Here is an 11356-nt window from a genome sequence, read left to right on the forward strand (position 1 = left end):
GCGGATATGTTTGGAAAAGATAAATTGTAATCTCATGGACTTCTAGCAAGTCACCGATGCTGCACAGCTTCCCAAAGATGAAGGCATCATTTGCAGGCAACTCTGGAGTTAAATCTTCGCAGAGGGGAGATTTAATTACACACAAATTGATATGCACACACACACATTTCAATCCCTGGCAATGCTGGGCAGCCTAAAGTTTGTAAAAAAGAAATCAGCATTTCTAGTCATCAGTAACACATGCAGTTGAAGGCTACACAGGAGTGGATTGCAACAGAGTCCTGGCTTCAAACATCCAGACTTGAGACACCTGCTTCTAGAGTAGAATTGTTAAAGATATCTGTCAGCGGTGTGCATGGTTACTCACAAAGGCAACGGAACCTTGGTGCTACTTAGATAGGCAATGCAAGGCTGTCTATTAGCAATACGGCAGCACGACATGGAAATGTCTAAACTTTGGTCTTACACCTTAAAGTGACGTAAGTGCTGAATTTATGTTACTGTTCTGGAAAGAAAACGGATGAGCTCACAGACTGTGTGAAGTGTGAAGCCTGATGGCAGCAAAGCAGAGGGGTCCCCTCTGTCCACGAGACGTTCTCAACCATCCACACAGAGACACATCCCCAAGTAAGATTGTCTAATAAATGCAACAAGAAAAAAATAACCAGGAAAAAAAAAACTTAGAAGTAAGATAAACCCTGTGTCCACAGTGCGGTCAGTCGTGCTGGCCTCAGGCTGTTTGGAGAGGAGGATCAAGGAGACTGGGCTCACAGAAAGATGGAGACCCACCAGTGCTGCAACTCGACCTCCTGATCTGTCACTGCGCAGGGCGCGGTCACGAGCAGCTGCTGCAGCTTGCTGCGCTGCTGGTGGAGCCTGAATGTGTTGAGGGTGTTCTCCATGAGGCTCGGTCGCGCAGGCTGGGCACTGTGGGCACTGTGTCTGGGAGCCCACGAGGGATTGAGGCTGCTGTGCACGGACACAGCATGAAATGCACACATTGGCTCTGGCAGCAACCTGAGCCGCCGTTTCCACTCTGTGGCCCTGCTTGGACCTCCGTGCTGCCTGTGGCTGAACACAGCCCAAGGTCAGAAGCTCCTTGCACTGCTCTGGGGGATCCTATGCAACTTCTGAGCAGGAAAAAGAGGAATTGAACCTGGGGAATACATGACAGAAGGGTGGTGTTTACTTGACGTATGTATGTTTCTAGTAACTTTGGACTATAAGAGCTTTCTAGGGATGTTACAATAGCATGATGATTATGCAAATTGGAGCCAAACAGACCTCCAATTTAGCATTTCCATTTTTACTCCAGCATCTATCATTGCAAGAATATACTTTCTGTAATTCTATCCCAGCCCCCTGCAACATATTGAGTGGAAATCTTTGTCACGTTTTTCCTGCTAAAGAACTCCCTCTTTTTGAAAAAAAAAATTATTTTTATTTGAAAGGCATATCAGATTTACGGAGAAAAAGACACAGAGAAAGATCTTCCATCAGGCCCGGCACGGTGGCGCAGTGGTTAAGGTCCTCCCCTTGCACGCCCCGGGATCCCATATGGGCGTCGGTTCTAATCCCGGCGGCCCCGCTTCCCATCCAGCTCCCCGCCTGTGGCCCGGGAAAGCAGTCGAGGATGGCCCAAAGCTTTGGGAACCTGCACCCGCGTGGGAGACCCGGAAGAGGCTCCTGGCTTCGGATCGGCATAGCATCGGCCCTTTGCGCTCACTTGGGGAGTGAATCATCGGATGGAAGATCTTCCTCTCTGTCTCTCCTCTCTGTATATCCGCCTTTCCAATAAATAAGTAATAAAAATAAATGTTTTTTTTTAAAAAAGAAAGATCTTCCATCTATTGATTTACTCCCCAATCGGCCATTGCAGCTTGAGCTGAACTGAACCAAAGCCGGGGATGAAGAGCTTCCTCTTTTTATCTGATGTGGGTGCGGGGTCCCAAGGCTTTGGGCTGTCCTCTGCTTTCCCAGGTCACAAGCAGGGAGCTGGATTGGAAGCAGGGCATCCAGGACATGAACTGAAACCTATCTGGGATCCCTACACTTGAAAGGTGAGGATTTAGTCATCGAGCCATCGTGCAGGACCAGGTTACAGAACTCTTTTTGTGGTCTCCATACCTGCTTCACTGTAAGGGACATGCACAGGGCATACAAGAGATCCCCTTATCCGAGAAAAGCAGAATTCCGAGGGGTAGCAGAAAGAGACAGGAGGAACGTCCTTCATGTGCCCTCCTAGCTTCCCCCCCATGACCCTGAATTCAGCAACTAAAATCTCTTAACAGGAGAAACACGGAGGCTCACATGAGCTTGGCAGCCCATACAAGGGATCTGCACACAGAAGCCAACAACAGAAGTGGCCATGTGTCTCCAGACTGAAGCTGCCCTGTGTGGGGAGGTGGAGCTTCTGCGGAAAAGGGCTAGGGTTTCTTGGGGAAGGGGCATGTCTTCAGGAGAGCAGTGTGGAGTTAGGACGTCCTCAGGGACAGGGTTGCCAATGCAGGGTCATGGATTCTTCCTCCTCCCGATTGGTTCTCTCTCCTCCTGGTTCAGGAAGGGTGGCGGTTACTCGTCTCCTGAGTGGGATTCATAGCCTCCAGAGAAGAGGAGTTCGGCTAACTGGCTGTGTGCTTGTACACATTGTGCCCGATGTGTCATGTTTGCAGGGGTTAGTATTTGCTATGTTGGCATCAGTACCTTCAGAAAGCACTTCAAACCAATCTATGCTATGAGGACCTGTAGCTAACTAGAGTCCATCCACTTTGCTGCTAGCTTAACACTCTCAAGTCTTATTGAAATAATCAGGGAAGAGGATCTTGGTCCCACCCCGAAGGTGCGCCCTCTCCCGTGAAACACTGCACAAGGCAGCAGCTGGTACAGAGGCCCCTTCACAGGAGCACCTGTTGGGGACCCCCGTCCCCAAGGATACAGATCCAGCCTGGGGTGACCACCCTGACCAGGGCCTCCTAGCAGATAGGGGCCAGTACTTGTGCTCCCACACATATCACAGCATATTCGTCAGCAAGACCTGTAATAAGCCTGCTGTGTTGTAGGTATTTAAATTCCAAATTGCCTGTCAGTGCCCAGGATCATAAATGGGTCAGAAAAGGTTAAGGCCTGGGAGTGGTCACCCTGGGTCCTTGGTGGACTTGGGTCTGGAGTATTGCCACTGGGAGGGCTCGAGGCTGGGCTCCAGTTTGGGATAGGCACACTTGCTTTGTAACAGCTTCTTGCATGGAGCCCACTTCATCCAGGTCTTCAGACCACTCTGCCGTGAAGCATCTCCTGGACCCTGAGGGTGTTGACTGCTTGGTCATTGGTCTTCTGTCTCAGTCATAATGTGCCGTGCTTTTAAAATCCCACTATAATCACACCATACTATCCCTCCCTCTTGTGTAGAAGCAATTTCTTCATGAGCGTGGTGTCTGTACTGCTGAGGGGATGCTAGCTAATGACTTCCGTAGGGAACAGTACCTGCTTTCTGTTGACATGGGCTCACCTCAAGTCTCCCATCAGTGTCAGGTGCTGAATTCACTTGAACTGATTCCTAATGCATAGTTTGTTGAATGCAGGTCTTGTTTCCTTTAAGATCAGAACTCAGGCAGAGTCTGGGTCCTGTCATTCCCCGTGCCTCCTGGCAGGATTCAGAAGACAACAGGTGAGTCCTGACAAAGGCACCTGCCATCTGCAGGAGTAGGCGTCCCCGTAGAATGGTTTTTAGCTAAGTTTCCATCTGACTCAATTCCTGGATGTTGTTCTTGAGCAATTGCCAGCCTGTGAAGTGAGCCTCTGGAGTGATCAGAACCCCTGGCAAGGGTGGGCCAGGGGACCATGGCCTTACCCCTCAAGGACAAGTGGTGGGCCTGGGAATCTGACCTTTAGGACAAGTGGAATGCCGGGGGTGGGGCATGACCGTATCCCACTAGGGCAAGGAGTGCGAGGAAGGTCAGAAGTTCTGTGGACGTTTGTCTTTCTCTGCTACCTGAGAGCTGTTATGTGCCCTGGAGACTGTTCTGACTGTGGATTCAGCTTTGTCGGCAAATCAACTTTCGTGTACTCTGGCCATGGCTCTGGGTTGTTGTTGATTGTACTGGACCCCGGGGCATTATTGATCTTGGGATTCATTAGCTGAGCTGTGTTTGGATCTGCAGGTATCCGCAGTAACTCCTGACCAGGGTTCCTTGAGTCCTGGCCTAGGTGCAGCCGCACAGCCCCTTGCAGATCCCTGCTGTCTTCTGCTCATACCCCGGGCTGAGTTTATGTTTGGATCACTTTTTGGCCTTTTGGCTAAGATCAAGTGTAGTATTTTATGTTTAGAGTATTTAACTAGTTTAAAGAATTTTTAATTAGCTGAAATTGAGTGGAGAGAGAAGACTCTGATTCACTTTCCAAATGCCTGCTAGGCTGGAATTGGGCAGGGTCAACACAAGCAGGGATTTGTGGACTCAGTTCAGGTCTTCCATGTGGGTGCTGAGAACTCAAGCACTTGGGCCACCACCAATGCCTCTTGGGATCTGCATTAACAGGCAGACAGCCAGAGCCGGACAGAAACTCCAGGAACGCAGGCATTTCAACTGGCATCTTAACTTCTGGGCCAAGAGCCTGCCCCCATTTGATTTTTTAAATTGAAAGTTAAAAAAACAAGTTAGAAACCAAAATGAAGATGATATAACCTCTGAAAGTCAGGCCTAACATTCTAAAATGAATCTAGACTGTGTCTTGATTGTAAAGGGAAATCAATTTAGAAAGTATTGACTTGGAGGAACTTAATTGCTCATAAAATTAATTTATGGATGACTCTATTTGATGTTTGGAAACAGGAATACAAATGAACTAATCTGATGTTTATGAATTTTCAAAGCTAGCCAAAAGTAACTGACAGGAGTAGAAAATTGAAATAGATGAGAAAGTGGTGGCTGTCTGTACTCCTGGATGTGTCCCTCTTACGCCATGAGCAGGGGACAGCTGTAAAGCTACTCAGCAGTACAAGCTGCAGATGAAGCTAAAATTGCAAAAAATAATCCATGAAAAATCATATTTTAATTTTTGCAGTGGATGATGTGTCTTCAAATCAGCTTAAGCACCTGTGAACTTTTAAATTGAACTAAATGGAATGCTGTCTTTTGAACAGATTACCAGGGAATTTGAAATCTATCCAAGCCTCAAGAATCACCAAAGCAGAATTTCTGTTCCTATAAATGACCGCATGGGCAGCCACCCGAAGGCAGCAGCCTACAGCACGTGTGTGTACACGTGTGTTTGTTCCCTTTCCTGGCCTACAGGAGCACAACAGTGGTAGAAAGGGTTGTGTCACGTGTATGTTTTCATTTTCACTATTTACGCTTTTCTGCATTTGCATAGTGAATGAATGCAGCTGGACATGAGAGTATCTTAGACACCTGGTACCAAGCATGCATTTCTGGTTGCTGGAAAGTGGCTGTGACTGCCCTCCCTCCAGGGCACAGGGCTTGGTGGCACACTTGTCGGGATTGGTGTGTCTGATTGATGTCTATCTGACTAGCTGCCTTCATTCCTATAATGTGAACTCTCCCCTTTTCCTGCGAAGCATGTTCTTCCCATGCCTTCAGTTTCATAAAACACCCAAGTCCCCCATTGTGAGCAGCAGAGCTGGGCCCTGCAGGTTCCCATCTGCTGGTGCAGACCGCAGGGGAAGAGGTCAATATTGAGAAGGAAACCTCTTCATCCTTTACCCCTGGTGGCCTGTGCAGTGTGCGAGCAGGTGTGACTGTGCGTTATGTCTCAGAGGGAAGTTAGGGGTCAGACAAACCCAAAGGTAAGAGTTGTTCATTTTTTAGGCAGAGACTGAAACGCTTTCTGGGTTGTTGTGGCAGTAGACAGTGTTGCATTCCCACTTTGAGGGAGTGGGGTCCATTCAAAGAGGAAGTCAGGCACCCTGAGAACGCATGGAGAGGCAGAAATGGTCACCACTGTGCTTTATCGGCTCAGCAATCTCCCTGGTCGGGCACTCGTTGCATTCACACTGAGACTCACTGAGCTAGACCCACAGTCTGTTCTATAAACTCCTACTTACTTTCAACTCACTGAGCTGTTAACACAACAATTCAGCCTTGTTTATTCCTACGATTGCTAGGACACTCTATTTTAGCGATGATTTTATAGCTAAATTAAATTGCTAAATGATAAGAACATAACTATGATTTTATGAAGCCCATATGCATTAATTCAATTATGTAACTGGGCTGCTAAATGCAGAAAATTAGTTAAAGTACTAAAAGTTTCTTCTGATTCTTCACTTGGCAATTACTTGAGAAGTGTCATTAGGCTTTGCATAGATGTTTTTAAAACTTTTTCATTAAGAAACATTACACGTTTGGAAAAGCTGGAAATAGTGTAAGCTGCTCTCTATTCTATATGCACTTCTTTGAGTGTCATGACTTCTCCATCACAAGTCGTCTTGTTCCAGCCTCACTCCTCTACATGTCTCCACTGTCTTTGGATTGTTTTGACTTAAATACCACACTCTTCAAAATATCTGTGACCTAATGAGTACTCTCTGCTTATCCTTTTCCTGGTGCCCTAGAGTTTTATGGTCCCTGCGTGTTGAGCCTGTAAGGTACTGATTGGCATACAGATTCTCGTCATCCAACTCTACAGGATTCCCAGACTGCCCCTTGGGTGATTGGTTCCTGAAGTGAAGGGCGTGTGGAGGGCAGAAGTGATGTAAACATAAATGTCCTCCCCAGAGGGGGTCTCTTTTATCCTATATCAGTGCGCATGGAGCCATAATTTAGGAAGCACATACATTCCATTTGGATTTATGTCATAACCGATAATAGAATGTTTACCTGGGGATTCCAAGTTAGAATATTTTTTCATCTATTTTCAGTCTTTATTTTGCATATTTTGATGTTACATATTTTGATGTTACATTTCATGTCTAACATTATACATATGATAATCATTTTATTAAAAATAAAATGTGTATCTTAATATTGAACTATTTTATTTAGGAAAGATTTGTGTCATCCACATATTTTTTCAAATTCCATGTATACCTTTTATAGGATAGCTATAGCTTTAAGTTTCCATTCTTTTTTATTTTTTTTACAATGTATTGTTAAAATTGGTGCAAAGCTGATATTATTTATATTTTAACTCTACAGAGGAAGATTTAATTTTTAAAAGAGATAGGATAAGATGTAGATTCTCATCTTCTCCTGTAGTCAAAAGTGCTGGAACTGAAATCCTGCCTCAATGAAAGCTCACTGTTCTGTAGAGAGAAATAAAACCTGTCAACTATTCACACTTGGATGAGCAAGTCTGGCCACGCACCACAGAGGGTGGGAGGAGGTGAGAGAGTGGGCACACCCACAGAGGGTGGGAGGAGGTGAGGGAGTGGGCACACCCACAGAGGGTGGGAGGAGGTGAGGGAGTGGGCACACCCACAGAGGGGGGAGGAGGTGAGAGAGTGGGCACACCCAGAGAGGGGGAGAGGGGAGGGAGTGGGCACACCCACAGAGGGGGAGGAGGTGAGGGAGTGGGCACACCCACAGAGGGTGGGAGGAGGTGAGAGAGTGGGCACACCCACAGAGGGTGGGAGGAGGTGAGGGAGTGGGCACACCCACAGAGGGTGGGAGGAGGTGAGGGAGTGGGCACACCCACAGAGGGGTAGGAGGTGAGAGAGTGGGCACACCCAGAGAGGGGGAGAGGGGAGGGAGTGGGCATACCCACAGAGGGTGGGAGGAGGTGAGAGAGTGGGCACACCCACAGAGGGGGAGGAGGTGAGAGAGTGGGCACACCCACAGAGGGGGAGAGGGGAGGGAGTGGGCACACCCACAGAGGGTAAGAGTTGAGGGAGTGGGCACACCCACAGAGGGTGGGAGGAGGTGAGAGATTGGGCACACCCACAGAGGGTGGGAGGAGGTGAGAGAGTGGGCACACCCACAGAGGGGGAGGAGGTGAGGGAGTGGGTACACCCACAGAGGGTGGGAGGAGGTGAGGGAGTGGGCACACCCACAGAGGGGGAGAGGGGAGGGAGTGGGCACACCCACAGAGGGTAGGAGGTGAGGGAGAGGGCACACCCACAGAGGGTGGGAGGAGGTGGGGGAGTGGGCACACCCACAGAGGGTGGGAGGAGGTGAGAGATTGGGCACACCCACAGAGGGGGAGAGGGGAGGGAGTGGGCACACCCACAGAGAATACAGGAGGTGAAGGTGAAGGACTGACAGGGGAAAAGCATCCAGGGCCACCAGGAGGGTGAGGACAGTGCGTTGGGCCCCTGCGCTCCCAGATCAGGAATGCTATTGAAGAAGTGGCCCGTCAGGGAATGCTAGGTCCAGCCCTGAGTGGAAGTGAGTCCTGCAGGAAGTCCTGCACGGTCTGTTTCCTCCCCTGGGATGATTCCAGGTAAGAATATTCACTTACTGGCTCATGTAACAATCAAAACTAGGGAAGCCAACCTTATCGTGGCCCCTTATTCACTGGCTGACCCCAAACAGAAGCGACCTTAATCCAGTTCACCGTTAACTGCATATGAAGGTCATTGGAGTAAATGGTGTGGGATGCTTCATTTAGATCGCCACACTGCCGGCTATCTTGTTCTCTTCGAATTGAGTTAGGAACTTGAGGGTGACCCCATTAAGCCAAATGCCTTACACATATTAGAAGCAACACCCAGAGCCCAGCAATGTGAAGTGCCAGAAACTGGAAAAGCCTAAATGACATTGGAAAGCCCTCCACTTCCCCAGGGACACTCCTCTTTATTGTGGAATTGGTGGGTGATCGCTTCCCATAATGTGAGGCCCAAGTCAGGGCACACACAGCGTAGAATGCTCCCTCTTTCTGATTCCTTTGGCCTGTTTTGATGACAACACTCATCACCTTCTCTGATTGTGTTACAGCTTCATGTCCTTCCTGTTTGACGTCCATGTGAAAATTGGTGCACCGCCACCACATGCTCTGGCCTGACATATTGACGTCCAGTCTTATATTTCATCATCTCCATCTTGGTGTAATATAGGCATTTCTTTTCAGCAGAAGGTTCTTTTAGCCACCCTGACAATCTTAACTTTCTGTACTTCACCTGAGAACTGGAATCAATGTGTTATACCCAGTGCCATTCGTCCCCTTCTCTGGCTGGCAGAGTCTTGGTCAACCCCAGTGTCCTCTGGTAGCCTGTGACTGCTTCTGACTTGGGCTTCTTAAATACCTATGAATGCTAACATTCCCAGGGAATTCTGCACTTGTGATTGTGTGCTGTTACTGCTCTGTTTCCCACTTCTGTTCCCTTTCACTCCCCTCCCCTGTTCCCTGACTGGGTATTTCAGGGAGATTCCAGACACACACATCTCGGTTAGATGTCAGTGCCCTGACCTGGACCTGACTGTTGTGGGGTCTTCACCATCCTTCTCTGTGATTTTGCCCTGCTGCATTGTGCTGGGATGGTTTTCTTTCTCTCTGCCCTCCCTCTCTAGCCTGGAGTTTGCAGCATACTGGCCAACGAGCGCTGCCCAGGCTGAGCAGTGCCCCAGCTCTTGTGGCCTCATGCCAGCAGTGTTCTGCCTCCCATTGTCCACCTTTTCTCCTTCGAGTGTTTCTTTGGAGCTGTCTCTGGCTTTTTCCTCCCAGTTTTGTCAACTCCATGAGATGTTCCGTTTCTTCTCTGGGTTTCCATTCAGTCGTCGTCCTGTTTTCCCGTTTGATGATTTGCTTCTTAGGTTTCCTTTCTCTAGGTGAGTCCTCCATTGTCCTCAGGTCAGCAGGCCAGGTCACACGTCACAGGGCCCCGACTGTGTGAGAATCTCTGTACGGACCCAGATTGAAACTGGCATTGGTCCAGAGCAAATGCACATGAAGATAACTCAGACATAAACTATTCTGATCTGCTCATGTCTCAGAGGCCAAGAGAGGAGCACTAATGTATATAACAAAAGTATATATGGAATAAGTAAAAAAATATATAATAAATCTATATATAAATACTATGTATGGTTCATAATTTTTTACACTATCTTGGCAGAATTAAGCCTTTTATCACTTTAAAAGCTCTTACATAGAGAATCAGTAGTATTTTATTTTCATTCACTTTATTCTTCTATTTATTTTAATGACTTCAATCTCTAAAATGATGTTGATTTTAAAGATAATCAAGTATACTCTTAACCAGCTAGTAGCTTCTAATAATACTTTTCCCAAATGTCTACTAAAATATCTGTAACTGTAGAAAAAGATGCGACAGCTGACAGAGGGGAGCCAAGGTGCCCTGTCAGATGTTGTCAAAATTCGGGAGAAATGTCTTCTCACTAAAGCCGATGAAGCTCCAATAAGAAACCTGTTCTGCAGTGGAAACAAGCTTCCAACCTTAAAACAGAAAGATGGGAGAAGAGTCTCTCTCTTTAAGACTTTTAGAATGCACTTTGAGAAACCCTGTACAAGTGTGTTCAGAGGAACCCACAGGACGTCTGCATGAGCAGAGCCCACGTGAGCAGAGCCCACAGGACCCCCGTGTGAGCAGAGCCCACGTGAGCAGAGCCCACAGGACCCCCGCATGAGCAGAGCCCACAGGACCCCCTGCATGAGCAGAGCCCACATGCAACCCTTCTATCCCTGACGTTGGAGGGCCCAGCTCGAGGGATGCTGGCCTTCTTGCTACCTCCCAGGGCCTAGTGCTGAGCTTCCTCCAGGAAACGGCACAGAGACAAGAGGCTGGGACATGAAGAGACAGACACCCAGAATGAGGTATTTCCCTTTTTTGCCATCTGTAACCTGCGAGTCCCAGAAGCTGAAAGTTTAACTTCCAAGTCCCGGGGCCAGGAAGCCTTGGGGGCATCCTGATCTCAGGGTCCACGGCTGGCATTTGGGAGAGAGGGCGGGCATGGTGTCCCTGGTAGCCAGACAAAGTTAGGGTCTCTGTCCAAGCCTCCACTTCTTGATTTTGGGTGTGACATCAGTGTTTCAACCCAAGCGACACACAAATGCCCGGTGTTCACTCTTTGTTCCTTCATTCCTGATCCATCTTCCCGAGCCTGCTCCGGTGTTCAGCTTTGGACTTCTTAACTCCTTCGTGTTGTCATCCCCATGCTCGACTCACCCACGAGCTTCCTTTCTGAGTCTTCGCTGTAATGGCTCTTGGTTTCCTTGTAGTTCTCTAATGACCCCAAGTGTAGTCTCTCTTCAAATTCACTCAGTTTCTATTAACAAGAGGGGAACTATAGCATTGCAAATATGTGGCAACCTTGTGAGCCAGAAGTCATCCTAAGTCAAGACCCCTTGGTGACACTTCTGTCTGCTGCTGTGTGGGTGCAGTCACATCTGACTGTGCCAGACATGCAGGTGTGCTCCTGCTGGGCGGTTAGAACGTGCACTTGTT

General features: G+C 48.1%; 1 pseudogene; it reads left to right on the forward strand.

The window, feature by feature from the left end:
* The first annotated feature begins 4273 nt into the window (after window positions 1–4273).
* LOC121145941 lies at window positions 4274–4431 on the forward strand (annotated as a pseudogene).
* The last annotated feature ends 6925 nt before the right edge of the window (window positions 4432–11356 follow it).

The sequence above is a fragment of the Ochotona curzoniae genome, unplaced genomic scaffold (assembly GCF_017591425.1).
Source record: "Ochotona curzoniae isolate NIBS_2020 unplaced genomic scaffold, NIBS_Ocur_1.0 scaffold_3835, whole genome shotgun sequence".
NCBI lineage: Eukaryota > Metazoa > Chordata > Mammalia > Lagomorpha > Ochotonidae > Ochotona > Ochotona curzoniae.